Source organism: Vulpes lagopus, chromosome X, assembly GCF_018345385.1.
Source record: "Vulpes lagopus strain Blue_001 chromosome X, ASM1834538v1, whole genome shotgun sequence".
In the NCBI taxonomy this organism is placed as follows: Eukaryota; Metazoa; Chordata; class Mammalia; order Carnivora; family Canidae; genus Vulpes; species Vulpes lagopus.
In genome coordinates this window covers 90,293,719-90,309,877 of record NC_054848.1, presented here as the reverse complement: position 1 = coordinate 90,309,877, position 16,159 = coordinate 90,293,719, and the positions used below count along the sequence as shown (strand labels likewise).

The 16,159-nt window shown below is 38.5% G+C and overlaps 1 protein-coding gene across 16 annotated transcripts in view; it reads left to right on the top strand.

Moving 5' to 3' along the window:
* The window catches only part of KLHL13 (kelch like family member 13), a 221,912-nt gene that overhangs the window by 36,354 nt on the left and 169,399 nt on the right, over positions 1 to 16,159 (top strand). The window contains exon 1 of one of the 16 annotated variants that reach the window (XM_041742165.1): positions 38 to 58. The exons of the other annotated variants lie outside the window; for them this stretch is intronic. The gene's annotated coding sequence lies outside the window, so the exon portion shown is untranslated. Of the gene's footprint in view, positions 1 to 37; positions 59 to 16,159 lie in introns of those variants that run through there. 16 annotated transcript variants of the gene reach the window in all.

Genomic DNA, 16,159 nt, shown 5'->3' with positions numbered 1-16,159 from the left:
CTTGGCTGACATGTGGATTCTACCTAAGGGTTTGTTTGTTGCAGTAAAACTCTCAAAGGTAAATCTGTCAATTCTTTTGAGTTTAGCCACTCTTGGGGATTGGGAACAAACTGGTTTTCGGAGAGTCCAGAACCTCTTCAAATGCATATTTATGAGTCTGACCTGGCAGCACACATTCATATGTATTTCCCCTAGCACAGTAAGTTTGTTGGCTTCATCCTGCTGTAGCAATTCTACTGTCTTGTTTTTAATAGTCAGCTTTTTCTTCATTTGTGCAACTGCCAGGATGTCTTTTTTTTAAGATTTTATTTATTCATGAGACAGAGAGAGAGAGAGAGAGAGAGAGAGAGAAAGAGAGAGAGAAGCAGAGACACAGGCAGAGGGAGAAGCAGGCTCCATGCAGGGAGCCCGACGTGGGACTCGATCTAAGGTCTCCAGGATCACGCCCAGGGCTAAAGGTGGCGCTAAACCACTGAGCCACCCGGGCTGCCCCACCAGGATGTCTTTTATGGATATTCCCACTCCTTTGGATTGTGCTGCTGGTTGGTATATGGTCTTGTGGGGGCAGGTGGACTTACCTTTATGGTAAAGTTCCATATGTTCTTCAAGCAGGTTACTGAATTTATGACCATGGCAAACAGTTTTCACTAGTGATTTTATAAGAATTCATCAAGTTGTAAACATTATAGGCTCTTTGCCCATAAGCATATATGTTTGAAGACTGGATTTTAGTAAATCCACTTTCTTATTTTACTGGCCCCACTCACAGCATGAAAGTTCAAGAAGGTATCTTTGGGTTTGTGTAGCTGATTCTCTTTCTTTGCTTTTTTTCTCCTGCCCCACCACGTATACTTTTAATTATTTCTAAGGTTCCCCCTATATTCTAGAAGGTCACTGCGTGTGTTAAGAGTAACTGACAGAATGCACTACCCAGATGAGCAGTATGACAGAAGATAATACTTTGAGAACTACCATCTATCCTCTTTGGATTGGAGCATTGTTTATATGGTCTATGTCAACCTTAGAAATAACATTGTCAGTTATTTTACCAACAAAAATGGGTTTATTCAGGAATAGCAGAGGATTACAATTTGGGACAAGCAAGCTGAAATGAAACCATAGGCAAGTCTGGAGGACAAAGAAGAATGCCCTTTTGCAGAGGAAAGTGTGTTTGGGGTTCTGTTATAAACAAAAAATCCATTGGAGTAAATAGCGAGTTCAATGTATAGTGGCTTTGCATTGACTAAGTTGTAACAATCTCTCATTGGCTGGGCTGTCGCTGGGCCGGTGGTGGCAGGGGCAAGATGGGGAGGACCTTTTTTCTTCATTTTGGAGTAGTAAAGTCCTAGCTATGTAGTATCAACTCTAAGGTAGGTCTCTTCCTTTGGGTCTGCAATTGACCACCAGTGGTAGGGCACAAGAGCTCCCCCTTCTGGCCTCCTGGCTCCATTCTAAATAAGGTTTCCTTTTATTAAGCTTCACATCTATGAGGCCTTTTGTTTCAGTATATCAGATCCTTGCTCCTCTCCCAAGCTCAGTACACTATAGTTAATCTTCTTGTGTCCTTAGAGCTTTTCATTAGTGATGAGGATGGATTTCAGTCTTTATGGACAATGTGTAGGAATGAAGTAGGTATCCTGGGGGAGGGAGGGTCATCCCAAGGTGAGGAAGCCATGTAAGGGAGATAAAACAGGAACTAGAGCTAGGGACTCTGTGTGCTGGTGGTGGAGAGCAATGACAATTAGCAAGTGACCAGATCCTCACTAAAATGTTTTTTTAAAGGTTTATATATAACTCCAAAGAGATGAGTTTTTATACTGATGACACTGTGGAGCCACTGCAATATTTATAAGCAGAAGGATGACTTCAGAGCAGCCTTTTAGCAATATTAGTCAGGCTGTAGCTTGTAGAAAGCATTGAAGGAGGGCAAGTCCCAAGATTAATCACGAGATTAGTTAGAAGGCTGATAGAGTAATTCAAGCTAAAATAATGTATCTGAACTAAGGTCTAATAGAAAGTAGAGAGAGGAGGAAGGATGGAGTCGAAAGCCAGTTGAAGGCTTCACACCTTGAATGGATGAAGGATTGAGAATGTGGGAAGGAATAAAGGATGAAGCCCAGGTTTCTGGCTTGTGCTGACTTGGAAGACCTGATATTCCCAGTGCCACAGAATACAACAGGAGTGGGGCAGGGAAAAATCAAATCATGTAGATAGGATGACAAGTTAAATTCAGGACACATTAAAATCAAGGCACTCAAGTGCCATCTCTGTTATCTAGTAGACGGCTCTGTTGTTCTGGATCTTAGAAGAGGTCTTGCCTTCAAATAATTTTATATTACATGTTTTTGACCACAATGAAAGATAATTTTAAAATAACATTAATGTTTTGAAATCTTTATTTTAGAAGTTGTCAGCAAATTAGTAGTAGTTGAAGACAAGGATGCATGTGATTGTTTGCTCAAGGGAGGTATATAAAGTGAGAGGGGCAGAAATAAGTGAACCACCAACATTATAGATAGAGCTGTACAGAGAAGGAGAAATCTGAAATTGTGCTGTGAGGAAAACCAGGAGCCCAAGACCAAGTGGATTTAGGAAGTGGTGGAAGAGATGTTTAATCTAGAGAGTAGTCTTTAGTGTCATGCCCCAGCGATGCAGGTCAGGATGGAGTGAAAGAACATGCTCAGTGACTTGGATTTAGCTACTAGAGCCTCTTAGTGAGTGAGAGCCTCTTTTATGGGTGAGAGCAATTTCGTGTAATGCATTCTTTTGCAATTATGCTTTTACCCAATCTTCTCCACTGGAGACCTCTTTATATTGTCCACAGTACCTAACACATAGTAAACACTCAATAAATGTTTGTTGAATTAATAAATTTGAATGTGATCATCCTTACCATTAGGAGAAATCCTGACTGAAGTCTGGATCTGCTCTGCTAAAAATTCAGTATTCGGTGGATGGAGTGATAGTCTACTAGATTCTGCTTCTGTGTCACAAGATATTTGTGGATGAAATCTTGAAAATTCTTAGTTAAAATAGTTAAGATAGTTTCTCACTTTGTTTTATTTGAGCTTTGGGGGATTTTAGCATTCAAGATTATTAATACTTTTATTTTGCAACAGTTTTTCTCTTTTCTGTTTCTTCCTTCCTCGGTATGTTGAAACCTTACTTTCTGTTGAGATCACTTGTACCTCATTTAGAAAGAGCAGCATAGGAAGAAAATGTTGGGTTGTGTTCTAGGAATAAGGTTATTTTGAAATGAACTGTCCTGTGACTTTTTAAAATGTACTGCAATATAATTAAATTAACATCAATTGAAAAAAAGAAATTAACATCAATTGCAATATAAATTATACACAATTTAAGTTTATCTGCAAGTTTAAAAGAGCCTTTGAACATTTTATACGTATAATTGGATAATTTGTTTGTTTTACATGGCCTTAGTCATTTGGGCTTCTGGAACATTATCATTTAGTTGGAACCTAGCAGGAGTTTGTATATCTTCCCTTAAATAAAACTGTTTCTTTTTTTAAAAAAGTGGCTCCCTCTGTAGTAATAGCACTGGAGAGCAGGACTAGGAGGAGAGAGGTGTGGAGTAGTATATAGAATAAAAGGGGGTGTTAGGATTAATTTTCTATGCCAATGTGGCTCTTTGGCTAAACATTCTAGGTGTTTCTTTGGAGGTATTTTTAGATGAGATTAACATTTAAATTAGTATGTTGGGTAAAGCAGGTTACCCTTCATAGAGTGAGTGGGTCTTATCTAATTATTTGAAGGCCTTAATAGAAAACGACTGATCCACCATCCCCAAAAATAATTCTACTAGCCATCTGACTACCTTCGGACTCAAGCTTCACCATCAACTCTTTCCCGAGTCTTCAGCCTGCCAGCCTCCAAAATTGTGTGAGCCAGTTCCCTAAAATCTTTCTCCTTCTCTCTCTCTCTTTCTGCGTGTGTATGTGTGCGTTTTTATATTTAAATATATAGGGGCACCTGGCTGGCTCAGTCAGTAGGCCATGCAATTCTTGGTCTTGGGGCCATGAACTCAAGCCCCACATTGGGCATAGAGCTTACTTAAAAAATCATATACATATAAAATATGTTTTTATATCTAATGTTTTATATTTATATGTTTATATGGTTTCTCTCTATATAAAATCTCTTATTGCTTCTTTTTCTCTGGAGAACCTTTACTAATGCAGGGGGAAATACAGTTTTGCTTCATTTTTGAATATTTTTGCTTTCCTTGTCTTACCTCTGTTTCCTCTTGGTTTGGTGCATTCTGGAAATGTGCGACACACTTGATTACAGATGCAGGTCAGCAAACATGCTGGGATCTTCCTGTGCATAGATTAAGGTATACTGCTCACTATTTGGTGGCTCCCAACTGAACAAGGCTAGGTCTCTGCTCTTGAGGAGTTTAAGACTGGAAGTGAGCAAACATCTGTGAGATAAGGCAGTTTTTGATTGGTTCTGTAAGAGAAAGCTAAGCAGCATGCAGTGAAAATCAGAAGGGAGTGATGACTTCTGCTTGGCTAGTTGGGCAAGTTTGGAGCTGATCCTTAAGGATGGTGGGGTTTAAATTACTGTCTTGTAGTGGAGGAAGTAGGGCCATAAAAGCACATCCCCGAAAGAGGTAACATGAGGAACAAAGGCCCAGGACTCAGGAAGTAGGGGGGTGCACTGAGAATAAGAAAAAAATGTGGCTGTTATTTTACAGGAATACTCTCTAGTGAGATATTTTCAGAATCAAATGGACCCTAGAAAAGAGACAGCCTGCTGTTTCCTCTCAGCAGCTGTGGGTAGGAATGAATGCAAATGTGTGCAAATGCTTGTATACACGTGTTCTTTGCTGTCTTCCACCAGGGTTGCTTCTGTTTAGAGACACCATAGCCTTATCTGCTAAATCTGGTCTATTCTACTATCTGGGACTGACTGAATTTTCCCTCTGGGCTCAGCATCACTCAGAGAATGGAAGGAAAATGGAGCTTGGGGTTTGACAGTCCCTACTTCACAACTGTGCTCTAAGCTTCTCTCAAGTTGGCCATTGGGCCTTGCTGCTTCCTGGGAATGTGGCTGGGGGAGTCCTGTGAGGTATTCTTTGCTTTCAGGTATTTTGTAATGACTCAAATGAGATGGCATATATAAAAGTGCTTTGTAACCTGCAAAGTACTGAACAGGTGCAGGCATTATTATATTTTTTTTTCTACAGACAGTAGATACTATGTTAGTGTCATATTTAAGTTTTTGAGCAGAGGCCTTACCCTAACCTCTGTAATCAAGTATTGGTATAACAGCTTTTTTTTTTAAAGAATTATTTATTTTAGAGCAAGAAGTGAGAGAGTGCACACATGAGCAGGGGAAGGGGCAGAGGGAGAGGGAGAGAGAGAATCCTCAAGCAGACTCCATGTGGAGCAGAGAGCCTGGAGGGGGGCTCAATCCCTGGACCCTGATATCATGACCAGAGCTGAAATCAAGAGTCCACGCTCAATTGACTGAGCCACCTAGGCACCCCACAGCATTTTTTTAAGTTACTTTTATTTTCCTAAAGGGCCATTTTGGAACCTCATTCAAAGGATTTAATTAGTAAAGTTGCAAAAAGAACTCCTTTGTTTCACCATCAGCACATTCTTATTTTGTAATCCCTAAATATGGATCCAATTGGTAATCCAAGTCACATGGATTGAACTTTTAAACACTTTTGGTTAGGTTTATTGAGGTGTAATTTACATATAGAAAAAAACTCCCCCCTTTTAGTGTACAGTTGTGAATTTTGACAAACCTATGAGTCATGTCACTACCACCACAATGAAGATATAGGGCAGTTCTATGACCACCCAGATTCACTTGCCTAGTTGTCAGCATGTTATCTCATCTCCAGCAAGCACTGATTTGTTCTTTGTCCCTATGTTTTTACCTTTTCTAGTTTGTCATAAATGGAATCATATAGTATTTAGTCTTGTGAATCTGGCTCCTTTTACTTATTTAGCATAACATCTTTGAGACTCATTCAAATTGTTGCATGGATCAGTAGTCTGTTTCTTTTTTATTGCTGAGTGATATCTTTTGGTATGAATGTACTACTGTTTATCCATTCACTACTTGAAAACATTTGGACTGTTTTCAGATTGGGATGATTATAAATAAAGCTGCCCTAAACATTTGTTTATAGATTTTTGTGTGAACATAAGTTTTCATTTCTTAGGGTAAATATCTTTGGATAGCACTGATGGATCATGTGGTAAAAGTATGTTTAACTTTATATAAAAATGTCAAACTATTTTTACCAGCAGTGTATGAGAATTTCAGTTGCTCAGCATCCTTCCCAGCACCTTGGTATTAAAAATTTTTTTTAGCTGTTCTGTAGGTAGTAAGATAACTAATTATATTTTTAATGAATGAATTTTATATGTAAATTATACCCCAATAGTTGATCATTTTTTAAAAAGCACTAGCAACAAAGTAGGAAAAAGGAATAGTAACATACAAAAAAACCCTAAGGGTGAATATCTAAAGTAGAAAAGGAACTCATAAAATTAAAAAGAAAAGCACAAATGGGATGTAACTGAAATGGTAAATTCACAGGAAAAGATATGTGAATAAGTCAGTAAGTATAAGACAGGCTCACTAGCTAGATATCAGGAAATTCAATGGGGCTTTTTTTTTTAAGGAAATTCAGTGAGGCTTTAAAAAAAATGTATGTTAAGTCCCCAGGGGTGGGCAGGTAATTAAGCTCACTTATTCTTCTTGGGAGTGTCAATTAGTATGGGTTTTGGAACAATTGACAGTACGTATAAAAACAATACATATACCTTTCATTTCAGCTAGCCGCTCTGAAGACTGAATTGAATAAAGTGTTTCACATCTGTGCAAAGATGTAGGAACAATGTTAACCTTAAAAAATAAAACTGCCAGTTATTTTACCAGTAAAAACTGGTTTATTTGGGAATAATAGCAGAGAATTAAGCATTCAGGACATGCAAACTTGTCAAAACCATAGGCAATTCCAGAGAACAGAGGAGAGGAGCACTCTTACAGAGGAAAGGAAGTAGTTGGGAGGTGCTATTATTAACAAAATATTTATGGGAGCAAACTGCGAAGTTGAAGTATAGTGGCTTCTCACTGGCTGAGTCATGACAATATCTCATTGGCTGGGCTCTTGCTGGGGGGAGGATAAAACCTTTATTCATCCTGTTGGAACAGTAAAGTTCTAATGATTGGGACTTAGAAGGTACATCTCTGGGGATCCCTGGGTGGCTCAGCGGTTTGGCGCCTGCCTTTGGCCCAGGGCGCGATCCTGGAGTCCCGGGATCTAGTCCCACGTTGGGCGCCCGGCATGGAGCCTGCTTCTCCCTCCTCCTGTGTCTCTGCCTCTCTCTCTCTCTCTCTGTCTATCATAAATAAATACATCTTTAAACAAACAAACAAAATTTCTAAAAAAAAAAAAAAGAAGGTGCATCTCTTCTGGTTGGGATCTAGAGTTGATGAAGAGTGGTAGCAAACGAGACTTTCCACCTTTTGGCCTTCCAACTTCAGTTTAATTGAGGTTTCCCTTTCTCAATTTTCATAATAAGAATGTTTATGTAATATTACTTGTGGAGGAACTGTTGGAAGCTCCTAAGTATGTACCAATGGGGAGAATGGATAAAAAATCACCTTATATTTTTTGGCGAAGTATCAATTAGAAACCTTTGGTTCTTGAAAAAAAATAGATTGTCTATATTGTTGAATTGTAATTATTCTTTCTTATTTTTTACTTTTGGTAATTCATCTCCTTCCTCCCTTATAATTTTTCTTGAAAGATCATGGAGGCACATCCTTTATCAGTTATGTGGTTTGCAAATAACTTTTTCCTAGTTTGTGGCTTAGGTTTTCATTCTGTCGATAGCATCTTTCTCAGAACAAGAGATTTTAATTTTGATAAAGACCACTTTATCAGGGATTTTTAAAAAGATTTAATTTCACAGAGAGAGAGAGAGAGAGAGAGAGCATGCACAGGCGTGAAAGGCAGGGGAGGGGCAATAGGAAAGAAACCTTAAGCAGACTCCCCTTCCTATGGAGCCATAGGAAGCTGGGCTGGATTTCAGGACCCATGAGTTCATGATCTCAGCCCAAATCAAGAGTCAGGCGCTTAACCCACTGAGCCACTAAGGTGCCCAAATCAGGTTTTTTTTTTTTTTTTTTAACATTTTTTGTGCTTTTCATGGCATAGCTATAAGGTATTTGCCCAACCTAAGATCCTGTAGATTTTCTTCTGTCTTTTCTTCTAGAAGTTTTATAGTTTTGCATTTTATATTAGTTCTGTGATCCATTTTGACTTACAGTTTTATTTCCTAGGAATAATTTCATTTGTTTTAACTCAAGAGACTAAATATAGTATGGAAGTATACTTGTAGGACCGGTTGTCTCTGGTTGGTATTTTGGAAGTTTGGCTTTTGTCAATGACTTTTAAGCTTCTTGACCAGCAGTAAGAAATAGGGTTGACTTTATGATTTAGTTACTCAAAAGTGTGTACCTGAAATAAAGTTTCATGAAAGAATACTTATCCTAATACCAGTATTTATTCTTACTATGTTTTTCCTGCAGATCTGTGTCATTAAAAACAAATGCATTTGCTGACCTATTAAAGAGATTTCATATCCCACTAATGGGTCCAAAGCAGTGAAAAACTCTGGCTTAACTATTTGAGTACTTATAACCATCACTACCTTTGCTCATAAACATAACTTGTTTTTACTCTTTTCTTTCTGCTAAGTAATAATCTGATTCAGTTTTCTCTAAAAACAATTTAATTTTTGTTACAACTGCAAATAGTAGAAAGAATTTACTGTAAAAGTGGAGATTTTTTTCTATCAGTTATTTTTGTTGTAATAAAATCTTGGTATCTGTTAAAATGTGATGCTCAGCCCTGGGGAGCTGTAAAACCTTTGGCGTTTGTATTTCACTATCTATCTCTGTCTTAGTCAAGTGTTTTTTTTTTTTCCCCTGAGTAACTGAAATGCAGCTACCATTGGCTTAAGGAATGGTTTTATGGGGAGGAGTCAAGGGCAGTGAACCAGTGAGGCTCAGGAACCTTGCAGCTATTGTAGCATTTGTGTTTTGGGCTACATCGGCTTCATCTTTTTTTTTTTAAGATTTCATTTATTTGAGAAAGAACACACATATGCATAAACAGGGTGGGGGGCAGAAGAACAAGCAGACTCCCCGCTGAGCAGGAAGCCTGACATGGGGCCTAGGGCTTGATCCCAGGACCCTGAGATAATGACCTGAGCCAAAGTCAGATGCTTAACCAACTGAGACACCAAGGCGCCCCTACATTGTCTTCATTTTACTCCTTTCTGTGATTCCTTCATCCCTTTCTCTCTGAAGACTGCCTTTCTCTGATTCTCTTTGTACATGTCTGCCCCAAGACCCTGAGTTTACTTCAAACCAGTCTAGAATTACTCTTCTCCAATGCCTAGGAGAGACAGTATAATTAGTTTGGGGCAAGTTTCACTCCTGGTTCAATCAGCTTTGCCCAAGATGGGGGATACCAGAAAGTATAGCCCCTGTCTCTTGCTGTGCCTAGAAGATATGCAGTTCTCAGAGACTGAGGAGTCTTGAGTCTCTCACAAGTTTAGTAAGTATTGATTGGCATACATTTATCTTTTAATATGTATTTAAATTAAATTGGTTTTCAGGATGCATAAGTTTAGAAAAAGTTTTTAGGGATTAAAAAAAAAACTAAAGTAAGTTAGGGATTATAAAACTAGAAAATTCTTACTGTCATCCAAGAGGGACTTTTTATTTCCCTCATTTTTTTAATGTAATTGAACTTATATATAATACATAGAAATCTAGTTGAATGTATTGAGTAGAGAGTGCTCTTTATTTTTTTTATTTTTTATTTTTTTTAGAGAGAGTATGGGCGAGGGAGGGGAAGAGGAGGAAAGAGAGAGCATCCTAAGTAGGCTCCAAAACCAGCTTGGAACTCGCAGCCCTGAGATCATGACCTGATTCATAAACCAAGAGTTAGATGTTCAACCAGCTAAGCCACCCAGGCGCCCCTGGAGTGCTCTTTATTTTTAAAGATGGCAGTCATTAACATACAAAATATCTGTGGATTCAACAATTGAGTGACTTGGAGGTTAAAATAGAAATTTAAAATATCAAACGTATTACAGATTGAAATTGCAGTAAGTTTTTCCACATGGTTTGCATGAAAGCACTTTATTTGAAGAGTTTTCATTTTGGTATATTAAAATTCAAAGTCTTCTCCAAGTTGGGAGAAGATAGGAAACTAACATTTATTACAATTCTGCTTAGTTAGGCGCTTAACATTATATTATTCTAGTCAGTCCTTATGACCACCCTTTGAGAAGTAGGCATTATCATCCCATGGCCAATGGAGAAATTAAATCCCAGGAGAAAGAAGTAGGAAATTCGTGAGTAGGCTGGGATTTAAGCTCAACTTTGTGTGACTTGAAAGTCTCTTTTCTTTCCACTTTACCATTTAGGAGTAAGAAAAAGTTATTTGCAGAACCTTTCCAGAGGAGGCTATGAGTAGGAGTATACAGAAGCTACCTAGCTCGTTTTCTTGTCTGTATACTTAAGACTCAGTCTCAGAGTTAAATGTGTGGCTACCATTTCTCCAATATCTGGAGCAAAAAGAGAGTCTCATTAGTATCAAATTAATGTTAGTCAGGTAAGCACCTGGATTTTTCAGAGGTGAAAAGGTAAACCAATATTTGAAAAATAGCGGTAGCTTCTTCAGTATGGAAAAAATGTGTTTTAACCTTATATTCTAAAGATTAATGCATGCTAAATTGGAAATTGGAGGGGAAAAGGGAAAGCTGACCTTTCTTTTTTCATCTGAATAAACAGGAAGGGGAAAGAAAATACTGGCTAAACACTATAAAGTAGTATTTTCAGTTTTCCTTTTTTAATGTGAGAAATCAGAAGAAATATATGCTTCAGAAATGTTTGTTGAAAAGTATTTATAACATAAATGCTTTATGGTTCAGTTAGGTAAAACAAATTTAAATTGTTTGCTTTTGATCATGTTAACTTGACAGAGGCAAAGCTATCCTTCAAATATTCATGATTTTTACCTGTGAGTTAATGAGAGTTTACCTTTTAATTTATCAACCTAAATGACTTTGGCAAATAAAATTAAAATGAATCATCATTTGGTTTCTTGTCATTTCAGTCTTGGTCTGAAAAAATTTCAAACCATGGCAAGGGCATAATTCCTAAAATAACTAATTTTTGTCTTTTTGACGGTGAACAATATTCATTAAAGTTCTAGTGAAAGATAAAAATGTGCTCTTTTTTGTAGGTAATCTAATCAAATGTGGTCTCCCTGGTTTTTCACATAAGATTAAATTGATGTCAATTAAATCTAGCTTAATGCTTTATTTATTAAGAATTCACAGTGACCTTTTTAAAAAAGAGGGACGGAGGATGTGGATGAGCTCAATGTTCCAGAATTTATATTGCTTCTGTCCTTCAGGACAAGAAAAGTAGGAATGAAAATTGTTGAGTTTTTTTATTTGTTTGGCCATTCTGTAGAAACTATCTTTTCTAGTTAAGGGACAAATTAATATAGCATGACATGCTTTTAACATCAAATGTCAGAGTCTGGACCAAAGTGTTTTCAGCATTTCTGTTCTAAAAGTACCTAATTAAAAGTAACCCTGAGTTACTGGCTCAGATGTTGGCCCAGGCTTAGGGAAAATGAAGCTTGCTTAGAGGTAATGAGTTGAACCAAATGTCCTCTTACCTCTCTTCATTGCCCCTAATGTTCTTCTTATTGGTGTGCCTAGAGCAGGCAATGGCAACTTATGAATGACAGAATTTTATTCTTCTGAAGCTAAACCCTCTTGGCCTCTTCATTTTACATTCTTTCTGACTTCTTGACCCCCTTTTTGTTATTCCTCTGAAGTTCAGCACATATGCAGGTCAGTTCAGCACATATGCAGGTCAGTACAACTGAGCTTCTGTCCAGCGGTGAGCATGTTATGTAGGTCATAGACTATTTAAAGGACTAACCTATTGGTCAAAGTGAGCTTCTTCCCTTTCAGGGGTGAAATCCTAATTCTTTCACATCTTCCATCTTAGATTCCCAATCCACCCTGATGCTCTGGCTGCTGGTAGGTTAGATCAGAGAACATTAATTACCAGGAGTCTGTTTTGCATAATCACACTTAATTGTTGGGTTTCTTATAAACTACTTCTCTGCTCTTTCTTTAACTTGTTTGCTCCCAATTTCTGTTTCTTAGTTCTATTGGCTAAGCTCTTAAGGTATCAGTAATGAAGAACATTTTCCTTTTCCTCTTGACCAGATTCAGGACCAGTTTCTGAGTTTTCCTGGTTCAGATCTCTGCAAGGCTCTTATCCATATTGGACCCCTACATCCCTCCCCCTTTTCATTTTAGAGAAGTGAGGGAAGAGTTGAGGGCGAGAGAGAATCTCAAGCAGGCTCCATGCCCAGTGTGGAGCCCAAAGTGGGGCTCAATTCCACAACCCTGAGATCATGACCTGAGCTGAAATCAAGAGTTGGACACTTAACCAGCCACCCAGGTGCCCCACATCCTGTTTTTATTTTTTATTTATATTTATTTATTTAAAGATTTTATTTATTTATTTATGAGAGACACAGAAGCAGAGAAATAGGCAGAGGGAGAAGCAGGGTCCTTGCAGGGAGCCCAATGTGGGACTCCATCCCAGGACTCCAGGATCACGCTCAGAACCTGAAGGCAGACACTCAATCACTGAGCCACCTAGGCATCCCCTCACATTCTGCTTTTAAATAAAAATTTTGTAATACTTTCTTAACCAGAAACAATGTTCAAATAATGTTCATAACCTACCTATACATATAATGCCATGATTATAATATAAAGGATAAGTGAATGTAATGTAAAATAACACAGTATGTATTCCAGGATATAACGAAGGCATAGTTGTACTAGAAGATGGAATGAAGTCATGGATGTTTGTACCTACTTCTAAAGAGCAAGTTTGGGTTTGTGAGAAAATAATTCTGTATAAGAAGCCAGGAAAATAAAAAATCAGTGATGCACCTGAGCCATAAAATAAAAATGTTAGGATAAGTAACAAAGGACCAGACTTGTTTGTATATGATAAGAGAAAGAAGGAATTAGTTGAAGTAGAGAAAGCATTCCAGGACAAATTATAGACTGTCAAAATGGGGAAAATGGGGAAGTATGATAATTTTCACACATGACCTGGGTCATATTTATAAGTCTAGTGACAAAAAATAACTCCTTATATTGTGATATGGGACAGAGTACTGATAGGGTATAACAGAAAGTGTGTTTTATGTTTTCAGATACTACCACCTGTTGAGGCATGTTGTAGGTTCTTAGCACTTCAAAAAATCTTGAAGACCATATCCTTCTTTAGGTGGTAAGGAATGGAGGATGGTTTAAAAAGAGAAACAATAAAACGAGAAGCTATACAGAAGTTGGGCAAGAAATGTCTCTGCACAGAGAAGATGGAAAAACACCAGGCATCTCCTTTTTTTTTTTTTTTTTTAAAGATTTTTTTTTTATTTATTTATTCATGATAGTCAGAGAGAGAGAGAGAGAGAGGCAGAGACACAGGCAGAGGGAGAAGCAGGCTCCATGCACCGGGAGCCTAACGTGGGATTCGATCCCGGGTCTCCAGGATCGCGCCCTGGGCCAAAGGCAGGCGCCAAACCGCTGAGCCACCCAGGGATCCCAACACCAGGCATCTCCTAAACAAATACTTCCAGTATGGTCTTTTAGAGCTGAGGCTTTTTAGTGTTATAAAAATTTTAAAATATATATATATATATATAGCATGGGGTGCCTGGGTGCTCAGCTGGCTAAGCATTCAACTCTTAATCTCAGTTCAGGTCTTGATCTCAGGGTCATGAGTTCAGACCCTGTGTTGGGCATGGGAACCTACTTAAAAAAAGAGGCATATATATGTATGTGTATATGGTATGACAATAATCTGAAATATTAAAAATAACTTTTAAGAGCCATGTGGTTTATGTGTCTACTAATTTAATGACATTTTGTTTGAAATTTATTAGAAAAAAACCCATAACCTCTGATATTATGCAAAGGTTTTGTTGTTTTTGCAGTAATGCCACTATTGCATTACCAATATATTGCACTAAATGCCACTATTGCATTACCAATATATTGCACTAAATCCCTTTTCAATAATAGGTAGTTGAAAAATGCTTTAATATATAGAGTGTGGAGTGAGTGCATCATTTAATTTGGAGACATTGTCTTTGATTCAAACTTATATCTCCATAATGACTTTGCCCTAAATTATTAGGCTTTTCTTTTATTATTTTTTAAAGATTTATTTATTTATTTGAGAGAGTGAGAGAAAGTGTGTGTGTGTGTGTGTGTGTGTGTGTGTGTGTGTGAGCAGGGGAAAGGGCAGAGGCAGAGGGAGAGGGAGATGGTCTCAAGCAGACTCTCCACTGAGTGTGGAGCTTGATGCCAGGCTTCATCCCAGGACCCTGAGATCACGAGCTGAGTCGAAATCAAGGGTCAGTTGCTTAAGCAACTGAGCCACCCAGGCACCCCCTCTTAGCTTCTTATAATAATTTTTAAAAAATGTTATTTATTTATGATAGAGAGAGAGAGAGAGAGAGAGGCAGAGACACAGGCAGAGGGAGAAGCAGGCTCCATGCAGGGAGCCCGACATGGGACTCGATCCCGGTTCTCCAGGATCGCGCCCTGGGCCAAAGGCAGGCGCCAAACCGCTGTGCTACCCAGGGATCCCCCCTCTTAGCTTCTTATAAAAGCTACCTAGTATTAGTATACACAAGAATGCTCCTGATATCATGTGTGTTGAATTTATTCTGGTAGAATATTCCTCTCTTTTGGGATATGGGACAATTCTTTGTTTTGTGGGACCACTCCAATCATTCAGTCACTCTGGTCTCTGCTCACTAAATGTTAGTAGTTTCCCCGAATAATTAAGAGTTGTAACAACACCTCACACAGTTCCAAAATGCTCCCTAGGGAGGGGGTAATCACTGATTGGCTCCACCTTGCTATGAGTACATGCCTGCATTTCTGTAAATAGCCTTCACAAATTTCATTTATGACTTAAAAACAGGGATACCTGGCTGGCACTATCAGAGTAGCATGTGATGCTTGATCTTGGGGTCATGAGTTTGGGCTCCATGTTGGGTGTAGAGATTATTTAAATAAATAAAACTTAAAAACCATTTACAGGGCTTCCCCATGTTCTTACAATGAGGATCTTTTTTACCATGTGACTGTCATGGACTGAATTGTGTCCCCTGCCAAATTCAGATATTGAAGTCCTAACCCTCAGTATCTCAGAATTCGGCTGTGTTTGGAGATGGGTATTTTAGTGTGGGCCCTAATCCTGTATGACTGATGTCCTTATAGAAGGAGGAGGTTAGGACCCAGAGGAAGAGCAGATGAAGACATAGTGAGGAGACAGCCATTTGCAAGTCAAAGAGTGGGGCCTGAGAAGAAAGGGACCTTGCCAACATTTGTAAGGAAGAGTTCCAGCCTCTAGACTAGTGAGATAGTACATTTCTGTTAAGTCCCCCTGTCTTTGCTACTTGGTTACAGCGGCTTCAACCAACTAATACAGTGACTGACAGTACCTCTTGATATGGGTTACCTCTATCCTGGAACACAAGGGTGACAGTGTAATTGAGTAGTTCTAGCTCACATTTTTGGGTTTAGAATCCTGACTCATCCATTGTGATCTTGGACACTCTAACCTTCTGAAGGATCCATTTTTTTTTAATCTGTGAAATGAGGCTCATAATACCTTCCTCATGGGTTGTCATGAGGATTAGGTGAAATAACTCATGTAAAGAGCCTGGCATATAGGAGACTTCTATAAATATTGGTCCCCTTTTCATCTGCCTCCACTTTTAGATAGGTTTTGCATTTTCTAAAAGGATATGATGGCATGTTTGGGAGCAGAGCCTTTCTTGTGAGAATTTCAGGCTGCCTGACTGCTGGATGGGGGGATGGCGGTTTGGGAGTAGTTGGGCTTTTCAATGCCCTTGGTTCTCAATAATTCGCATATAATGCTTTGTAGTTTACAAACACATAACACTTCACTTGTGGTCATACCTGATGTACAAGGATTAACCCTAATTGTGCCTCAGGAGGTATTA